Source organism: Myotis brandtii, unplaced genomic scaffold (genome assembly GCF_000412655.1).
Source record: "Myotis brandtii unplaced genomic scaffold, ASM41265v1 scaffold479, whole genome shotgun sequence".
In the NCBI taxonomy this organism is placed as follows: Eukaryota; Metazoa; Chordata; class Mammalia; order Chiroptera; family Vespertilionidae; genus Myotis; species Myotis brandtii.
In genome coordinates this window covers 616,393-632,872 of record NW_005368305.1, presented here as the reverse complement: position 1 = coordinate 632,872, position 16,480 = coordinate 616,393, and positions in this window count along the sequence as shown.

Below are 16,480 nucleotides of genomic sequence, written 5' to 3'. Positions count from 1 at the left end.
GGGGTCCTGCTGGGGTGCCTGGCCAGTCTGGGTGAGGAGCTGATGACTGTTTGCAGGCTGGCCAAGCCCCCTCGCAGGGACCCTCACCCCATGAGGGTATGGCCATCCTGGGTGAGGGGCTGATGGCTCTTTGCAGGCTGGCCAGTGCCCCCAGCCACCCAAGCTCCCAGTGAAGGCTGGCTGGAAGCAGGTATCTGGGATTTATTTATCTTCTATAATTGAAACTTTGTTGCCTTAAGCAGAGGCCACAGCCAGCCAGGGCAGGCAGGAAGCTTGGCTTCCTCCATCACCGGGGCAACCAAGCCTCCTGCTTGCTCCAGCTCCGTGGCTGCCGGCCGCCATCTTGGTTGGGTTAATTTGCATATAGTCCCTCTGATTGGCTGGTGGGCGTGGCTTGGGGCGTAGCAGAGGTGCAGTCAATTTGCATGTTTCTCTTTTATTAGATTAGATTAGGTACCAGGCTTTACATATATTAATTAAGTTACATAATAATTATAATAATCCTGTGAAGTAAGTATATTATCCTCATTTTATGGTTGAAGGAAGTGAGGCACAAAGAGACTAAATAGCTAAGTTCACACAGCTAGGATATGGTAAACCTCGGACCTGAACCCAGGTAGCCTGGTTCTGATGTCTACATTCTTAATATCCACAATGTTCTACTGCCTTCCTTAAATAGAATATAAATATTATCAACTTTGATCATTTCAAAGTAAATTAATATTTGACAAATTAAAAGGCATAAAGGATGTAAAAAAGTTGAAGAAAAGGGCATGAATGACAGATAATACTGTGTCCTCACTTTATAAAAGGGAATAAGAGATACTGCTAAAATTTAATAGAACGTGAAATGGAAGTTTAGATATACTGGAGTTGCAAATATAGAGGAAATAATGTGAATAAGCTATCCTATATAATAAAAGGCTAATATACAAATTGTCCCCTCAGAAATTCGACAGCTCACTATGACGTGTGATGACCATCAGGGGGTGGTGCAGAACGAAGGAAGGCCCCAGCCGGCAGCCAGCAGCTGGGGGAAGGAAGGCCCTGGCCAGCAGCCGGAAGGCCCTGATCGGCCCTGATCACTGGCCAGGCCTAGGGACCCTACCCATGCACAAATTTCATACACTGGACCTCTATTAACTACATAAATTTTGAAGGAGGGTACAGTAACACAAGAGTAGTGTAAATGAACTAAAGCCTATTATTTAATGGCAGGCCATCAATAGTTACTGCCTTAGTTGATGAATCAAGGAATAGTGGTATATTACTCTAAATTATAGACCCATCCACCAGAAGAGAAAATCATTAAAATCAGCTTGCAAATTTTCAGATAAGCTAGTACAGTACTGCAGTTGAAAATATAAGCTCTGAATCAAAACTTCCTTGAATCAAACCCCATTCTCCACTCGGTATTAATTGCACTATTAAGGGAAGTTACTAAATCTTCCTTTCCTCAATTTCTTATCTGAAAATGGTTATAAGCTGAAAATAGTTAATTCATATGGATGTTATGCGAATTAAGAGTTAATACATGTAGCCTGGCTGGTATGGCTCAGAGGTTGAATGTTGACCCATGAACCAGAAGGTCACAGTTCAATTCCCAGTCAGGGCACATGCCTGGGTTGCAGGCTCAGTCCCCAGCAGGGGTTGTGCAGGAGGCAGCTGATCAAAGATTCTCTCTCATTATTGATGTTTCTATCTCTCTACCCTTCCCCCTTCCTCTCTCTGAAATCAATAAAAACATGTTTTTAAACATTAATACATGTAGAATATTAGATCTGTGACTGGCCCACAGTAAGCCCTAAACATTAGTTATCAGCTATGAATTAGAGGAAAGGAAACACACATAGTTAAGTTTACATTTAGTTCTTGACTTAGCCAAGGATACAAAATCTTTTCACTAGTGAGGTTGCCACTCAGAGCAGGAACAGATGTAGCATATCTCAGCACAGCTTCCACTGGCCTCTAGAGTCATGCACTACCAGTAACAGGGCAATGTATGTCTTGCAATATGAGAAGCTCAATTGTTATGGTTCCACTTCTCTTTTATGCTCTGGGCTTACATCACCAATTTGGGAAGAACAAGCCCTAGCAAGCTATGGCCTTTAATGGGAATATATTACAAACATCTGGGTTCCTGCTGATTCTTGGGACAAACCCAGTGCCAGTAAAGTCACAACTCCATCTAAGGGAAGAAATTAGAATCAGCCATGCTTCTTCCCTCAGTTTTCTAGTGTTTGGAAAGACTTTCCCCATATTGCCTATGAGGAGTAAAACTGGGATTCTGATCCCTGTGGAAGACATTAAAAATCATGTCCCTGCCACAGATCTCATTAGCTCATGAGGAAAAAAGGACTTATATAAAAACTAGAGGCCCAGTGCACGAATTCATGCACAGGTAGGGTCCCTAGGCCTGGCTGGCGATCAGGGCTGATTGGGGCCTTCCAGCTGCCGGCCGGGGCCTCCCTTCCCTAACTGCCGGCTGGGGCCTCTCTTCCCTGACTGCTGGCTGCTAGCCAGGGCCTTCCTTCATTCTGTGCTGCCCCGTGGTGGTCAGCGCATGTCATAGCGAGCGATAGAACTCCCAGTTGAACTCCCGTGGGGACACTTTTGCATATTAGCCTTTTATATAGAGAGATATGATGAACATACAAGATAAGGGGGAGGATGTAATAAAGACAGAATTTTGCAAAATGAAATAAAACAGTTTGAAAAAGAAACAGATCATTCTGTGATGAGATAAAGCTGCTTGGAGTAAACTGGATTTAAGTTGAGTTGAAAGAAATAAAAAAGCATTCTAAGAAAAGGAATAGAATGAGCAAAAATAGGAAAGCAGCAAAGCAAAAGGAGAGCTTAGGCAACAAGTACTCCAGCCTGACTGAAATAAGAGATTTATATGAAAACACACTGTGAAAGGCCATAAACAACCTGGAGCCTTTGGGTGTGTGTACTTAGCAGAGATATGAAGAAGTAAAATACTTCAAATGCTTAATCTCTTTTCTTTATACACTTATTCTCTAGATGAGTCAATTGGCCTCATGGTTTTCAAAATTATCTCTTTGCTGATGACTCCTGAACTTCAGTCTAGTATGCCCATGTGATACCTAGACAGTCTCGTTCTGTTTGGATGTCAAGCAGGCATCACAAACTTAGCATATCCAAAGCTTAAATTCATGAAAACCCTGCATAACCTGTTTTCTCAGAGCCACCTTCATCTCACTTAATGGCAACTCCATCCTTCAGCTGCTCAGACCCAAGACCCTCAAATAATTCTTGAGTCTTCCTTTCTCCTCACATCCAATCCAGCAGAAAGTTCTGTTGACTCTACCTCAAATATATCCTGAACCAGAATACTTCTCACTGCTATCACTGATGTCTGAGCCACCATGACCTCTGAGCAAGATTTATGTCAAAGCTCCTAAGTAATCTTTTTTAAAAAATATTTTTATTGATTTCAGAGAGGAAGGGAGAGGGGAAGAGAGAGAGATAGAAACATCCATGATGAGAGAGAATCATGGGTCAGCTGCCTCCTGCACGCCCCCTACTGGGGATCAAGCACACAACCCGGGCATGTGCCCTTGACTGGAATTGAACCCGGGACCCTTTGGTCCGCAGGCCGACACTCTGTTCACTGAGCCACACCAGCTAGGGCACCTAAGTAATCTTCCTGCTTCCTCTGGCTTCTCAATATAGTTGTCAGTATGACTCTGTTAACATGTAAGTCAGACCATGTCACTTGTATGTGAAAAATCCTCCATAGGCTAGACATCTCATTCAGAGTAAAAACCACACTCCTACTTGTGACCTCCAAGACCCTACTCAATCTGTATCTTCCCATTCAATACCACTCCCCCTAATACACACCTTGCTTCCTACTACTCATCTTCCAACTCACTCTGCTCTTTACCAATATACAAACATACCAGGCACTCTTGCACCTGAGGTCCTTTGCAGCTGCTGTCCCCTTTGCCTGGAACCCTCTTACCCCAGAAATTCACTGCCCTCCCCACTCACTTTCTCCAAGCCTTTACTCAAATGCCACCTTTAACAGAAGGCCTTCCTGACTACCTAATCCAAAATGTCAGCCTTCTACCCTTAATACTCTCTATCTGCCTCCTTCATTTATTTTTCGCCTTTGACATTAACACCTTCTAAGACACTATGTATTTTGCTAATTTCTTATTACTCTACCTCACTAAAATTCATAAGTTTTTGTTTGTTTTATTACTATATCTTTAATCCTAAAGAGTACTTGGCACGTAAGTGCCCGATAAATATTTGTTAAATAAAAGAACACGGCAATGCTGAACAAAATACTCTAAAAAGAAGAAATTATAGTTAAAATACCATATTTTCAAAAACATTTGTTTAGTGCCATTTATGTTGCAAAGCCTTTCGGGTATACAAAGATTAAACAGAAAAGATGAGGAAAAAACCAAGATGGCAGCATAGGTAAACACCGGAAATTGCTGCCTCGCACAACAACTTCAAAAATACAACTAAAAGACAAAACGGACATCATCCAAAACCACAGGAAGGCTGGCTGAGTGAAAATTCTACAACTAGAAGGAAAGAAAAAAAGCACATTGAGACTCAGAGGAGGTGCGGAAGTGAAGTGCAGAGGTATGGAGGCGCACATGGAAGGGGCTGGCAACTGAGGACATGGTTGTCTTTTTTTAATCAGGAGGGAGACACAAGCTCCTGACAGCTCTGAACTCCAGTTCCAGGCAAGTCTCTGGGGACATATGGGGAGAAACTGGACTGTCTGGCATCGGGCAGAACTCGAGGGCGGCTTTCTCTCAGAGGTGCTTGCAGTTATTACTAGGACACTGAGACCGGGACCTCTTAGGGCAGGGCTGAGGATCAGCCATAACTGTTTGATTCCCTGAGACCCCGCCCCACCCAAGCTGGGGGCAGAGGCTTTTGCATATGAAAAGCCTGGCCCTTTGCAATCTGAAAATTACCTAACTAACTGCAGCTGGATCAGAGAGACCAAACCATCCAAAAGAAGGCCCAAGGCACCACAGCAGCTTGCATTGCTTCACAGCTGGGCCTCATCTGGGCACCTCCAAGCCCCAAACAAGGAAGAAAAATCTGCAGATCTCTCCAGATAAAAATAAAACCAATTGTTTATCCAAATTGATAAATTCAGTCAGAAGTTGTTTCATCTGGACATGGACATAGGTAAATCTTCAAGAATCATATTAAAGAAGTAGAATGGCCTCAGGTATGTTAACATATTACTCTTCGTCAGAGAGGACTGCACAGGGCAATTGTCCTGAAAGGGTAACTGATGCAAGATTTTTTGCAAACATTCCTGGGAAGGAAAGTTTTACTCAATTTTATATCACAATACATTAAAATATTTTCTTTCTATTGAAATGCATCTTACAACTGAGACATTGTATTTAATATAATATCCCTAGTATCTAGCACAGGGGTAAGTACTTAGTAAACACTCATATATTTGTTGAATAAATCAGTAAAAACTTTCTGTGGCCTAAAATTTACTTCATTTTGAAGGTTTAATTTGAAAACTATGGTATACTAATTGATTTTAAATAAAAGTATATACAACTTCCAGTTTAGACAGGTTAAAGTTTTGTATCCAAAATGGGCTAAAAGCAGAACAGGAGAATCCCTCATGTTTTTTCTCTCCAACAACCAGCAAAATCTTCAACAAGCCAATCAGTACATGTTAAAGTAGGAAAATAATAACTAAAACCCTGTCTCTCTAGTTTACATAAGGGCAAAAATGCATTTATAATAACATTAATGGAAAATTTAGCTCACTTCTCCAAATCCAGCATAGTATAATGAAAAGAACATGGACTCCATTCATATTCACTCGACAAATATCTATTGAGAAGCTAGGTCAGGCACTGTGTCAAAAAATAGACCAAATAAAACAGGCAAACAAAAAACAGCCCTTGCCAATCTTATGTTTGTTTTGGGGTATTCTTTTCAGGCCTTTGTTCAAATCTCATTTTTACCACTTATATGACTGTATTAATTATTTAAGGTACCAAGTCCTCAACTTTCTCACCTAAATAAATTAGGGAGTTTTTAACCTAGCTCTCAATTGGTTGCTAGAAGGATGAAATATGGCAGTGCATATACAGTAACTAAAGCACAGTAGACCTTAACATCAATTAGCTCCTCTCATCAGCTCCTCCTTCTCCTGTAAACAACCAGCCATCTTGAGAAAGGTCAAGATATGTATATAGTCATGGTATAATTTAGTCTGCGAGATCCCTCTAAAGCAGGGACAGGTGTCATAATCTACACTTTTTAGTAGAGGAACTGGACTTATACTATTAGATCTAATACCTGTGTGTTCAGATTTCTCCTTCTATGTTTTGTTTACTAAATTTACCATAATGATTTCTTTACCACTAAGTGTCAGCTTGGGAGTGACATAAAAATGTCACAGAGAACGAAGATGGCAGCATAGGTAAATGCCTGTATTCGCCACCTCCCACAACCACATCAAAATTACAACTAAAATTTCTCAACAGAAACTTTGCAGGCCAGAAGGGAGTAGCAAGAAATATTAAAAGTGATGAATAGCAAGAACCTACCACCAAGATTACTTTACCCAGCAAAGCTATCATTCAGAATTGAAGGTCAGATAAAGAGCTTCACAGATAAGAAAAAGCTAAAGGAGTTCATCACCACTAAACCAGTATTATGTGAAACTAGAGGCCCGGTGCACAAAAATTTGTGCACTCGGGTGGGTCCCTCAGCCCGGCCTGTGTCCTCTCACAGTCTAGGGCCCCTCGGGGGCCCCTTCCCCTGGCTGCTGGCCCCAGTTTTCCTCTGGCGCCTAGAACCCAGGCCTTCGCTCTTTGCCGGGCGGGGCCAGCGCGGTGGGCTTCGCTCTTCGCTCGCCGCTCGGGCCCCGGAGACGAGGCTGGCACGGCAGGCTTCCCTCTTTGCTCTTTGCTCGCCGCTCGGGCCCCGGAGAATCAGGGGCATAGAAAGGGAGTGGACTGACTATTCTCGGGGCGGGGAAAGGGATGTGGGGATGCGGGAAGAGACTGGACAAAAATCATACACCTATGAAAAATCGTACACCTATGGATGAGGATAGTGGGCAGGGGGGTAAGGACAGAGGGTGGGGTGGGAACCGAGTGGAGGGAAGCTATGGGGGGGGGGAAGAGGAACAACTGTAATAATCTGAACAATAAAAATTTAATTAAAAAATAAGTAAAAAATAAAAAGACAAGATGAGAGAGAGACAATTAAATATAACCCAAAATAGATATTCAGTTTTCAGGACTCAGTAGAAAATTCTATTGGTAGAGGACCAATGCATCAGACCCTATATTGGATAGAATACAATAAAAATGGAAAGGGTCAAATGTGATGATGATCATAATAAAGGACAGAAATACTTGATAGGATTTTGTGACTAGTTGAATAGGGAGAGAAAGACTACCAAGTGTCAAGCTTGGGGAATGACAAGAATGGCAGTGCCATTTAAAAAAAGAAGAGGTTTAAAGTGGATGGAGCCCAGCCGGTGTACTTCAGTGGTTGAGCATCGACCTATGAACTAGGAGGTAATGTTCAATTCCTGGTCAGGGCACATCCCTGGGTTGCGGGCTCAATCCCCAGTGTTGATATGCAGGAAGGGGACAACCGATCAATGATTCTTTGTCGTCATTGATATATATAATCTCCTTTTCCCTTCCTCTCTGAAATCAATAAAAATACATTTTTAAAAAAATTAAACAAAGTTAAAATTACTCTGTCAAATTTATATAAAGTTTATTCTCAATTCTTGTACTTATATTCCAGCACAGTGCTAACAAACAGTTCATATACTGGCATCAGTCTGCAGATGTCACTAGACCACTAAACAATTCAGGACTTCAGTCAATAAATATTTATTATGTACTTTTCCTTCAAGCAGTGGTTCCCAATGTGGGGCACATGCCCCACAGGCAGGCAATTTAATTTTTAAGGGGGGACAATGCGAGAATGAGTTAACAGTGAATTTTTTGTATTTCTTATGGTTCTAGGGGCCTCATATACAGTATATAAATATATATTGTAACATATTTATGCATTTCAGTTATGTATTATGTTTTGAAACTTTACTTGCTATTTTTTTAAATATATTTTAATGATTTTTTACACACAGGAAGGGAGAGGGATAGAGAGAGTCAGAAACATCGATCAGCCGCCTCCTACACACTCCCCACTGGGTATGTGCCCGCAACCAAGGTGCATGCCCTTGACCGGAATCGAACCTGGGACCCTTGAGTCCGCAGGCCGACGCTCTATCCACTGAGCCAAACCGGTTAGGGCTACTTGCTATTTTTTCATATCACTTCATATTATTACTTTTTTAGCAATTTCTTAGTGATTTCTTCCTCAGTACTTCAATTGTCCATTCGTTCTTTTATTTTTCTCTTTCATGGATGCCATGTTCTTTGGAAGCTGGTTTAGACCAAGTTAATGGCCTTTTAGACTTCCTCCGCGTGAATAGGAGTTCACTTTTGGAATAATAAGAATTATATGTGACGGGGGGCATCAAGATTTTAGAGATGCTTAAATGGGGCATGGTTAAAAAAAAAAGTTGGAAACCACTGCTTTAAGGAGTCTATATTTTGTGGGAAAGAACATTAACAAGAATTAATCAACATTAAGTAAAATGAATAAGTAAGCTTTGTTGCTGATCAGAGGGGGGGAAAAAAAACACTGAAATCTGGAGTAATAACAGGCCACTTTAAAAAAAAGTGACACTTTAATTCAGCCTTTATATTTAAATAGGATTCAAATATGAAAGGGATTGTAACTCTTGAGAGTAGAGACTACATGTACAAAGGCACAGAGATGAGAATGACCATAGCACATTGATGACACAATGAACAAAATAGCTTGCACTAGAAGAGCGAATATTGCTAGGAAAGGAATTAAAAGTCATGCAGATATTATAGAAGAAAATATGAGCAAGGAAAAAGCATCACAAGTTTCTAAAGAAGTATCATGGCAGAATCCATATTTTAGAAAGGTAAGTCAATAGGGGTATCAAAGTTGGAGTAGAGTGAAGTGGTGATTCTTCACTTACAGGAATTATATACCATATCTTTTAAATATATACCAACGGTTCTCAACCTGTGGGTCGAGACCCCTTTGGCGGTCAAACGACCCTTTCACAGGGGTCGCCTAAGACCATCCTGCATATCAGATATTTACATTACAATTCATAACAGTAGCAACATTACAGTTATGAAGTAGCAACGAAAATAATTTTATGGTTGGGTCACAACATGAGGAACTGTATTTAAAGGGCCAGAAGGTTGAGAACCACTGATATATACTTTAGGACTAAAGAAGTGCTCAGCCCATGGTGGAGAGTAATTGCATCGTCCTTAAGCAGGACACACATTTTTAAATAATTAAAATTTGTTAGAAATACTAACTAAAGATATTCTATGTTCACTTCACCAAACTCCTGACACTTAAAATAAAAAACAACATATGACCCTATCAATACATTTTTTAAATAAAAAACAACATATGATCATATCAATACTAGTACATGCAGAAAAAGCATTTAATAAAATCTAGCACCCATTTATGATAAAAACTCTCAGCAAAATGGGAATAGAGGGAATATACTTCAACATAATAAAGGCCATCTATGACAAACCCACAGTCAACATACTCAATAGGCAAAAACTATAAGCATTTCCCTTAAGATCAGGAAAAAGACAAAAAAGAGGTCTGTTTTCACCACTTTTATTCAACATAGTACTAGAAGTCCTAGTCACCACAATCAGACAAGAAGAAATAAAAGGCATCCGCCCAGCTGGTGTGGCTCAGTGGTTGAATGTCGATCCATGAACCAAGAGATCCAGTTTAATTCCCGGTCACGGCACATGCCCAGGTTGCAGGCTTGATCCCCAGTAGGGGTGTGCAGGAGGCAGCGGATCGATGATATTTCTCTCTCAACAATGTTTCTATCTCTCTATCCCTCTCCCTTTTTCTCTATCTCAAAAAAAAACACATATTTTAAAAAATAAAAGGCATTCAAATTGAAAAGAAGTAAAACTGTCATTATTTGCAGATGACATGATACTGTATATAGAGAACACTAAAGATTCCACCAAAAAACTACTAGAACTGATAAATTCAGTAAAGTAGTAGGATACAAAATAAATATACAAAAATCAGTTGCATTTTTATACACCAATAAAGAACTATCACAAAAGGAGTAAGAAAACAATCCCATTTACAATTGCTTCAAAAAAATTAAATAAAATACCTAAGCCCTGGCTGGTGGTTAGAGCATAGGTATGTGCACCAAAGGGTCTTGGATTCAATTCCCACTCGAGGGCATGTATCTGGGTTGTGAATTCACTCCCTGCTCCCAGCCAGGAAGCATGCAGGAGGCAGCCAGTCAATGTGCCTCTCTACTTTGAGTTCTCTCTTTCTCTCTCTCTCTCCTCCTAATTCTCTTCCATTCCACCTCTCTGAAAAGCAATGGAAAAAATGTCCTCAGCTGACGATTAACAAAAACAAAATAAATTAAAATACCTAACAATAAATTTAACAAAGGATGTAAAAAACCTGTATATTCGGAAAATTATAAGATACTGAAGAGAAATCTATGGCTTTTTTATACATCAATTATGAACTCACAGAAATATAAACTTAAAAAAAAAATTCCTAGAGGAGAACCAAGATGGCGGCATAGGTAAACACCTATACTTGCTGCCTCTCACAACCACATCAAAACAACAACTAAAAGGCAGAACAACTACCACCCAGAACCACAGGAAAGTTGGCTGAGTGGAAGTTCCACAACTAGAGAGGTGAAGAAAGTGCATTGAGACTGGTAAGAGGTGTGGAGGCACGGAAAGTGCTGGCACTTGGATGTGCTGCTTTTTTAATCGGGAGGGAGATACAAGCTCTCACTTGCTCTGAACTCCAGTTCCGCACAAGACTCTGGGGACTCAGACACATATGGGGAGAAACTGGACTGTCTGGCATCAGGACAGGAATTCGAGGGCGGCTTTCTCTCAGAGGTGCTCCCCGCGATCACTGTTCCTGCATGGGGGCGTGGGACGCCAAGACTCGGGGACCTCTCCAGTGAAGGGCTGACTGGCAGCCATTGCTCCACCCTGGTGATTCCCACAGACCCCACCCCACCCAATTTACAACCCCACCCAAGCTGTGCTCATCGGCTTTTGCATATGAATGGCCTGCCCTCTCTCCGCCTAAAACCTGTCAAACTGCAGCTGGGTCAGAGAGCCCCAGAGCTTACAAAAGAAGGCCCAAGGCCAGCAGCAGCAGCCTGCTTTGCTTCACAGCTGAGCCTCATCTGGGCACTTCCAAACCCCATACAAAGAGGAGGAATCTGCAGATGTCTCTGTAGCTCCTACTGAGCAGCCCCAGACAGTGGCTGACCTTGCACCCTCTTGGAGATCCAAGAGCCAGTGTACCCAGTGGTCAGAGTGAGACCATACCAGATTACAACTCTTAACATCCATAAGAGACACACTCAAGGGGCAGACTCAGTGAGCACCAAAGCCCCACTGAAGCAAGTCCTGCCCCATAAGGGTGTCTCCTGCGCAACAGATCTTCCAGTGTAGACACAGCTGGTCATCACAGTCAATTGGCCTGGAGGTCAATTCCTCCCAGTGATACCAACAGCAATCAAGGGTTAACTACAACAAGATTGTGCAAACAACCCACAAAGGGGTGCACCAAGAGCGTCCACCTCAAGTGACTGCAGAGGCTGAGCCACTGGGCCCTATAGGACACCTACCACACAAGGCCACTCTATCAACTCAAGGAGACTTAGCAGCTACCCAGTACATAGAAACAAACACAGGGAAGCAGCCAACATGCGGAGACAAAGAAACAAGTCACAAATGAAAGAAATGGATGAAAGCAAAATACTATAGAGTTCAAAGCCACGGTTATAAGGTTACTCAAGAATCTTCTGGAAACCTCCGACAAATTTAGTGAGACCCTCAAGAATATGAAAAATAAAACAATCAGAAATTAAGCATACACTGACTGAAATAAAAAATAATATACAGAGATCCAACAGCAGACTAGAGGATCACAAGAATCAAGGCAAAGATTTGAAATACAAAGAAGCAAAAAACACCCAACCGGAAAAGAAAAAAGAATCTAAAAATATGAAGATAGTGTAAGGAGCCTCTGGGACAACTTCAAGCATACCAAAATCCGAATTATGGGGGTGTCAGAAGAAGTTCAGAGTAATGATGTTAAAAATGCTCAACAGTATGAAAAAAGACATAGTAACTATGAAAAAAAGAACAGTCTGAGATAAAGAGTGACATAACACAAATAAAGAACACATTGGAAGGAATACACAGCAGATTAGGGGAAGCTGAGGATCAAATAAGTGAATTAGAAGACAAAGTTGAAAATATCACTCAATTAGAGAACCAAAAAGTAAAAACAATTAAAAAACAGAAGGACAGCTTAAGGGAGCTGTGAGACAATGTAAAAGGTAACAATATTAGAATAGTAGGTGTGCCAGAAGAGGCAGAAAGGGAGAAAGGAATAGAGGTGTTTGAAGAAATAATGGCAGAAAACTTCCTTAACCTGGTAAAGGGAAAAGTCACACAAGTTCAGGAGATACAGAGAACCCCAAACAAGAACCCAAACAGACCCACACCCAAATACATCATAATTAAAATGCCAAAAATTAAACACAAAGAAAGAATCTTAAAGGCAGCAAGAGAAAAGAAAACTGTTACCTGCAAAGGAGTTCCCATAAGGCTGACACCTGATTTCTCATCAGAAACTTTACAGGCCAGAAGGGAATGGCATGAAGTACTCAAGGTAATGGAAAGCAAGGATCTGAGACCAAGATTACTATATCCAGCAAGGCTACCATTCAAAATAGACTGTCAAATAAAGAATTTCCTGGACAAAATAAAAAAATAAAAGGCTAAAGGAGTTCATCATCACCAAGACAGCATTACAAGAAATGCTAAAGGGATTGCTGTAAGGGATTGCTGAGAAGAAGAAAACAGAGAGAGAAACCTCGCCATACAGAATTAAAATGGCTATAAATAAGTACCTCCCAATAATAACCGTAAATGTAAATGGATTAAATGCTCCAATCAAAAGGTGTAGGGTAGCTGAATGGATACAAAAACATGACCCAACTATATGCTGTCTCCAAGAGACCCACCTCAAAACAAAAGACACACACAGGATGACAGTGAAGGGATGGGAAAAAAATTTCTATTCAACTAGTATGACCTGGAAAAGTTTGATGGTTATTCCAGGAGAAAGGGACACCAGAGATTATCTGAATGCTACTCAACTACTATCTAAAACAGGATTCGGGAACGTCCGGACTGTATAAGGCCCGTGAAATCATTTGGTCTGGCAGTGCCAAGGCACTAGGGGTGAGTTAATTAAATGTTTGACCAAATATACCAGGCTAATTTTTAAGTTGATAATTTTTAAGATATATTTTTATTGATTTCAGAAAGGAGGGGAAAGGGAGAGACAGAAACATCAATCATGAGAGAGAATGAGATCAGCCACCTCCTGCACACTCCCTACTGGGGATCAAGCCACAACCTGGACATATGCCCTGACCAGGAATCAAACTGTGACCTCCCAGTTCATAGGTCGATGCTCAACCACTAAGCAACACTGGCCAGGCTATGTTGATAATTTTGTACGGCCCTGGAATGATGTTATAAATATCCAAATGGCCCTTGGCAGAAAAAAGATTCCCCACCCCTGATCCAAAAGATCACTTGTCAGCTTAGGCCATTTTTTTATTATTATTATTTTTAAATATATTTTATTGATTTTTTACAGAGAGGAAGGGAGAGGGATAGAAAGTTAGAAACATCGATGAGAGAGAAACATCGAACAGCTGCCTCCTGCACAGCCCCTATTGGGGATATGCCTGCAACCAAGGTACATGCCCTTGACCGGAATCAAATCAAGTCTGCAGGCCGACTCTCTATCCACTGAGCCAAACCAGTTAGGGCAGCTTAGGCCATTTTTGTTCAATACAGAGTTTTAGGCATCTCTGGATAAGAAGTCACTGGGCCATGGTATCTACTGTACTAGAGGGATTTCAGAGTGGTTGCTGGCCCACACCCTGTTCTGAAGAAAACTCCTTCCTCTCTTCACCCTAATCTCCACAACCATCAGTCCAAAGCATTTAGCACATTAGTCCATCCTCCTAACTTCAGCTAATAGAACTAGGGCAGGAACACTTGGCTTTAAAGCAGCCAATCAATAGGAATGTCAGCAATTTTTTGTAGCCTGTCTTCCAAAGATAAGCCAATCAGATTCTCTCAAAAAGTTCAACTGTAGACAAAGACCAAATTTGCAAATGAAAGTGAATGCTGGAGCTAGAAGATCTGTTCAGGGCTAGCAGTTTGGGGTCCCATGTAAAATGAAAAAGCAAAGGAAGTTTGCTGAAAAGACAAAAAAAGATTAAGGTACTCAGGGATGAAGAGACCTTAGTCCCTGCTTTTAGTTCCCCATTCTAGACCCTGTGAGGCTCAGGTATGCTCTGATGCATGAGTATGGATGTCCTCAAAACTCTGTGTAATATCTTTAAAAAAGAGAGAGAAATCCCCTCATTTACTTAAGTTAAATAAGGAACTCAATTAAAATGATTACTTAGAGACTGTGCCCCTTGAGTAATATCCCTTGTGAGCCCGATTATGGGATAGTGCCTATAATGTAAGTTATACAACTCCAAACAAGATAATAAAAATCAGCCAATTCCTGATTTTAACTAGAAGTCAAGGAACTTTATTGGTTGAATCAACTGCATCAAGGACAGCAACACTCAGTTTTGAATATATTTTAGCAACAAAAGTTATCTCTAAAAACACCCATCCTCTTGAATAAAAGACAAGATGTCAGTAATGATAAAAAAGACATGCAAGTTAAACCATTTTTTATTTTTTCTTTAAACTCTGAAAGGAATAAATAAAAAAAATAGTTCTGGGAATAGACTTAAATCACAGAAATTAGCTAACAGGGCTAGCTATTGGAACACAAAGTGGACCCCGCCCACATGTATAGGAGAGCTCTTTGGTAACCTGATGTCCTGCAGACTAAATCTGGTTTTGTTTTGCCCTTAGAGTATTTTTAATGTGAATGAGCTGGCAATCAAGACATTTCATCTTTTAGAAAATTAGTATTTTAGTTTCTCTTGAAAAAACTGGGAAATCTGGAAACACAGAGACTACCTTCCCATTTGGGGAAGCAAACTCTAATAAGCCAAAGTCCTCTCCACACCCCATCACAGTGTTCTTCTCTCATTGCTCCTGTCTCTTTTAGGATGTAAGTTATCAATGCCTGCTTTATTGATATAGATCTTCCAATTCATTAACTTGCACAGTCACCTTGTGAGTGGCTTAATTAGGAAAAGTTCTGATATGAGCAACATGGTATACCTAGGAAAAAGACCAATGACTTGGTCCTTTGTCCTGCAGCCAGCTCACCAGTGCAGACTTACTCAATACTAAAGACAAGTTTACTTCAGTCCCTAATTTCTTTTTCCTGTAATATGACCTCACTAGGAACCATTCCAATCCATCAGACAACGGAGGAGAGAAAGGAATCATGTTCCCAGTTCCATTCTCCCAGGAGGTTCCTGTGCCTCTAAATAAATTTCTGGATGTTTGATAATAGATAATTAGAAAGAAGTTATGTCATCTCTACCTGCCAACAGAGTCTGAAATCCAGAAAAGCACAATTTTTTCAAGAAATGTTTGAATTTGAGCAATTTGCATGTGTATTGGTAGTCCTGAACATCTTTTCATGATGTAGCTAAATAAAATCTGTATTGCTTCACAGCTGGGCCTGTGTACTTCAGTGGTTGAGCGTCATGAGGGTTTTTTCTGTTAAACATTTGCAAGTGATTCAGCATAATCTATATATATAAAAAGCCAGTGACTGCAACACCATAACGACCGAAATGACTGGTCACTATGATGCCCAGTGCAGCCAGTGAACCCGCCCGATCGGGGGGCAGGGCCCATGGCCAACCTTCCACGGCCCCTCACCCCAGCCATCCCCAACCCTGATCAGCCTCTCCCACCCCAATGGAGGGCAGGGCAGCCGGCCAACCTCCTACAGACCCTCCCCTTGGCCAGCCCCACCCACAATGGGCCCCCACCACCCCAATGGGCCCACAGCCCCTCCCCTTGGCAGACCCTGCCCCTGATTGTCCCCCTACCCCAATAGGGAGCAGGGCCACCCGGCCAACCTCCTGCAGCCCCTCCTCCTGCCTGGCCCCACCCCAAGTTGCCCCCCACCCCAATCAGGGGCAGGGACGCTGGCCAACTGCCTGCAGCCCCTCCCTCTGACAGGCCCCACCCCTGATGAGCCCCCACCACCCCAATCGGCCCACAGCCCCTCCCTGGGGTGGGGCCAGCCAGCCCACTGCCCACAGCCTCTCCCCACAGCCGCTCCCCCCCCCACAATCGGGGGC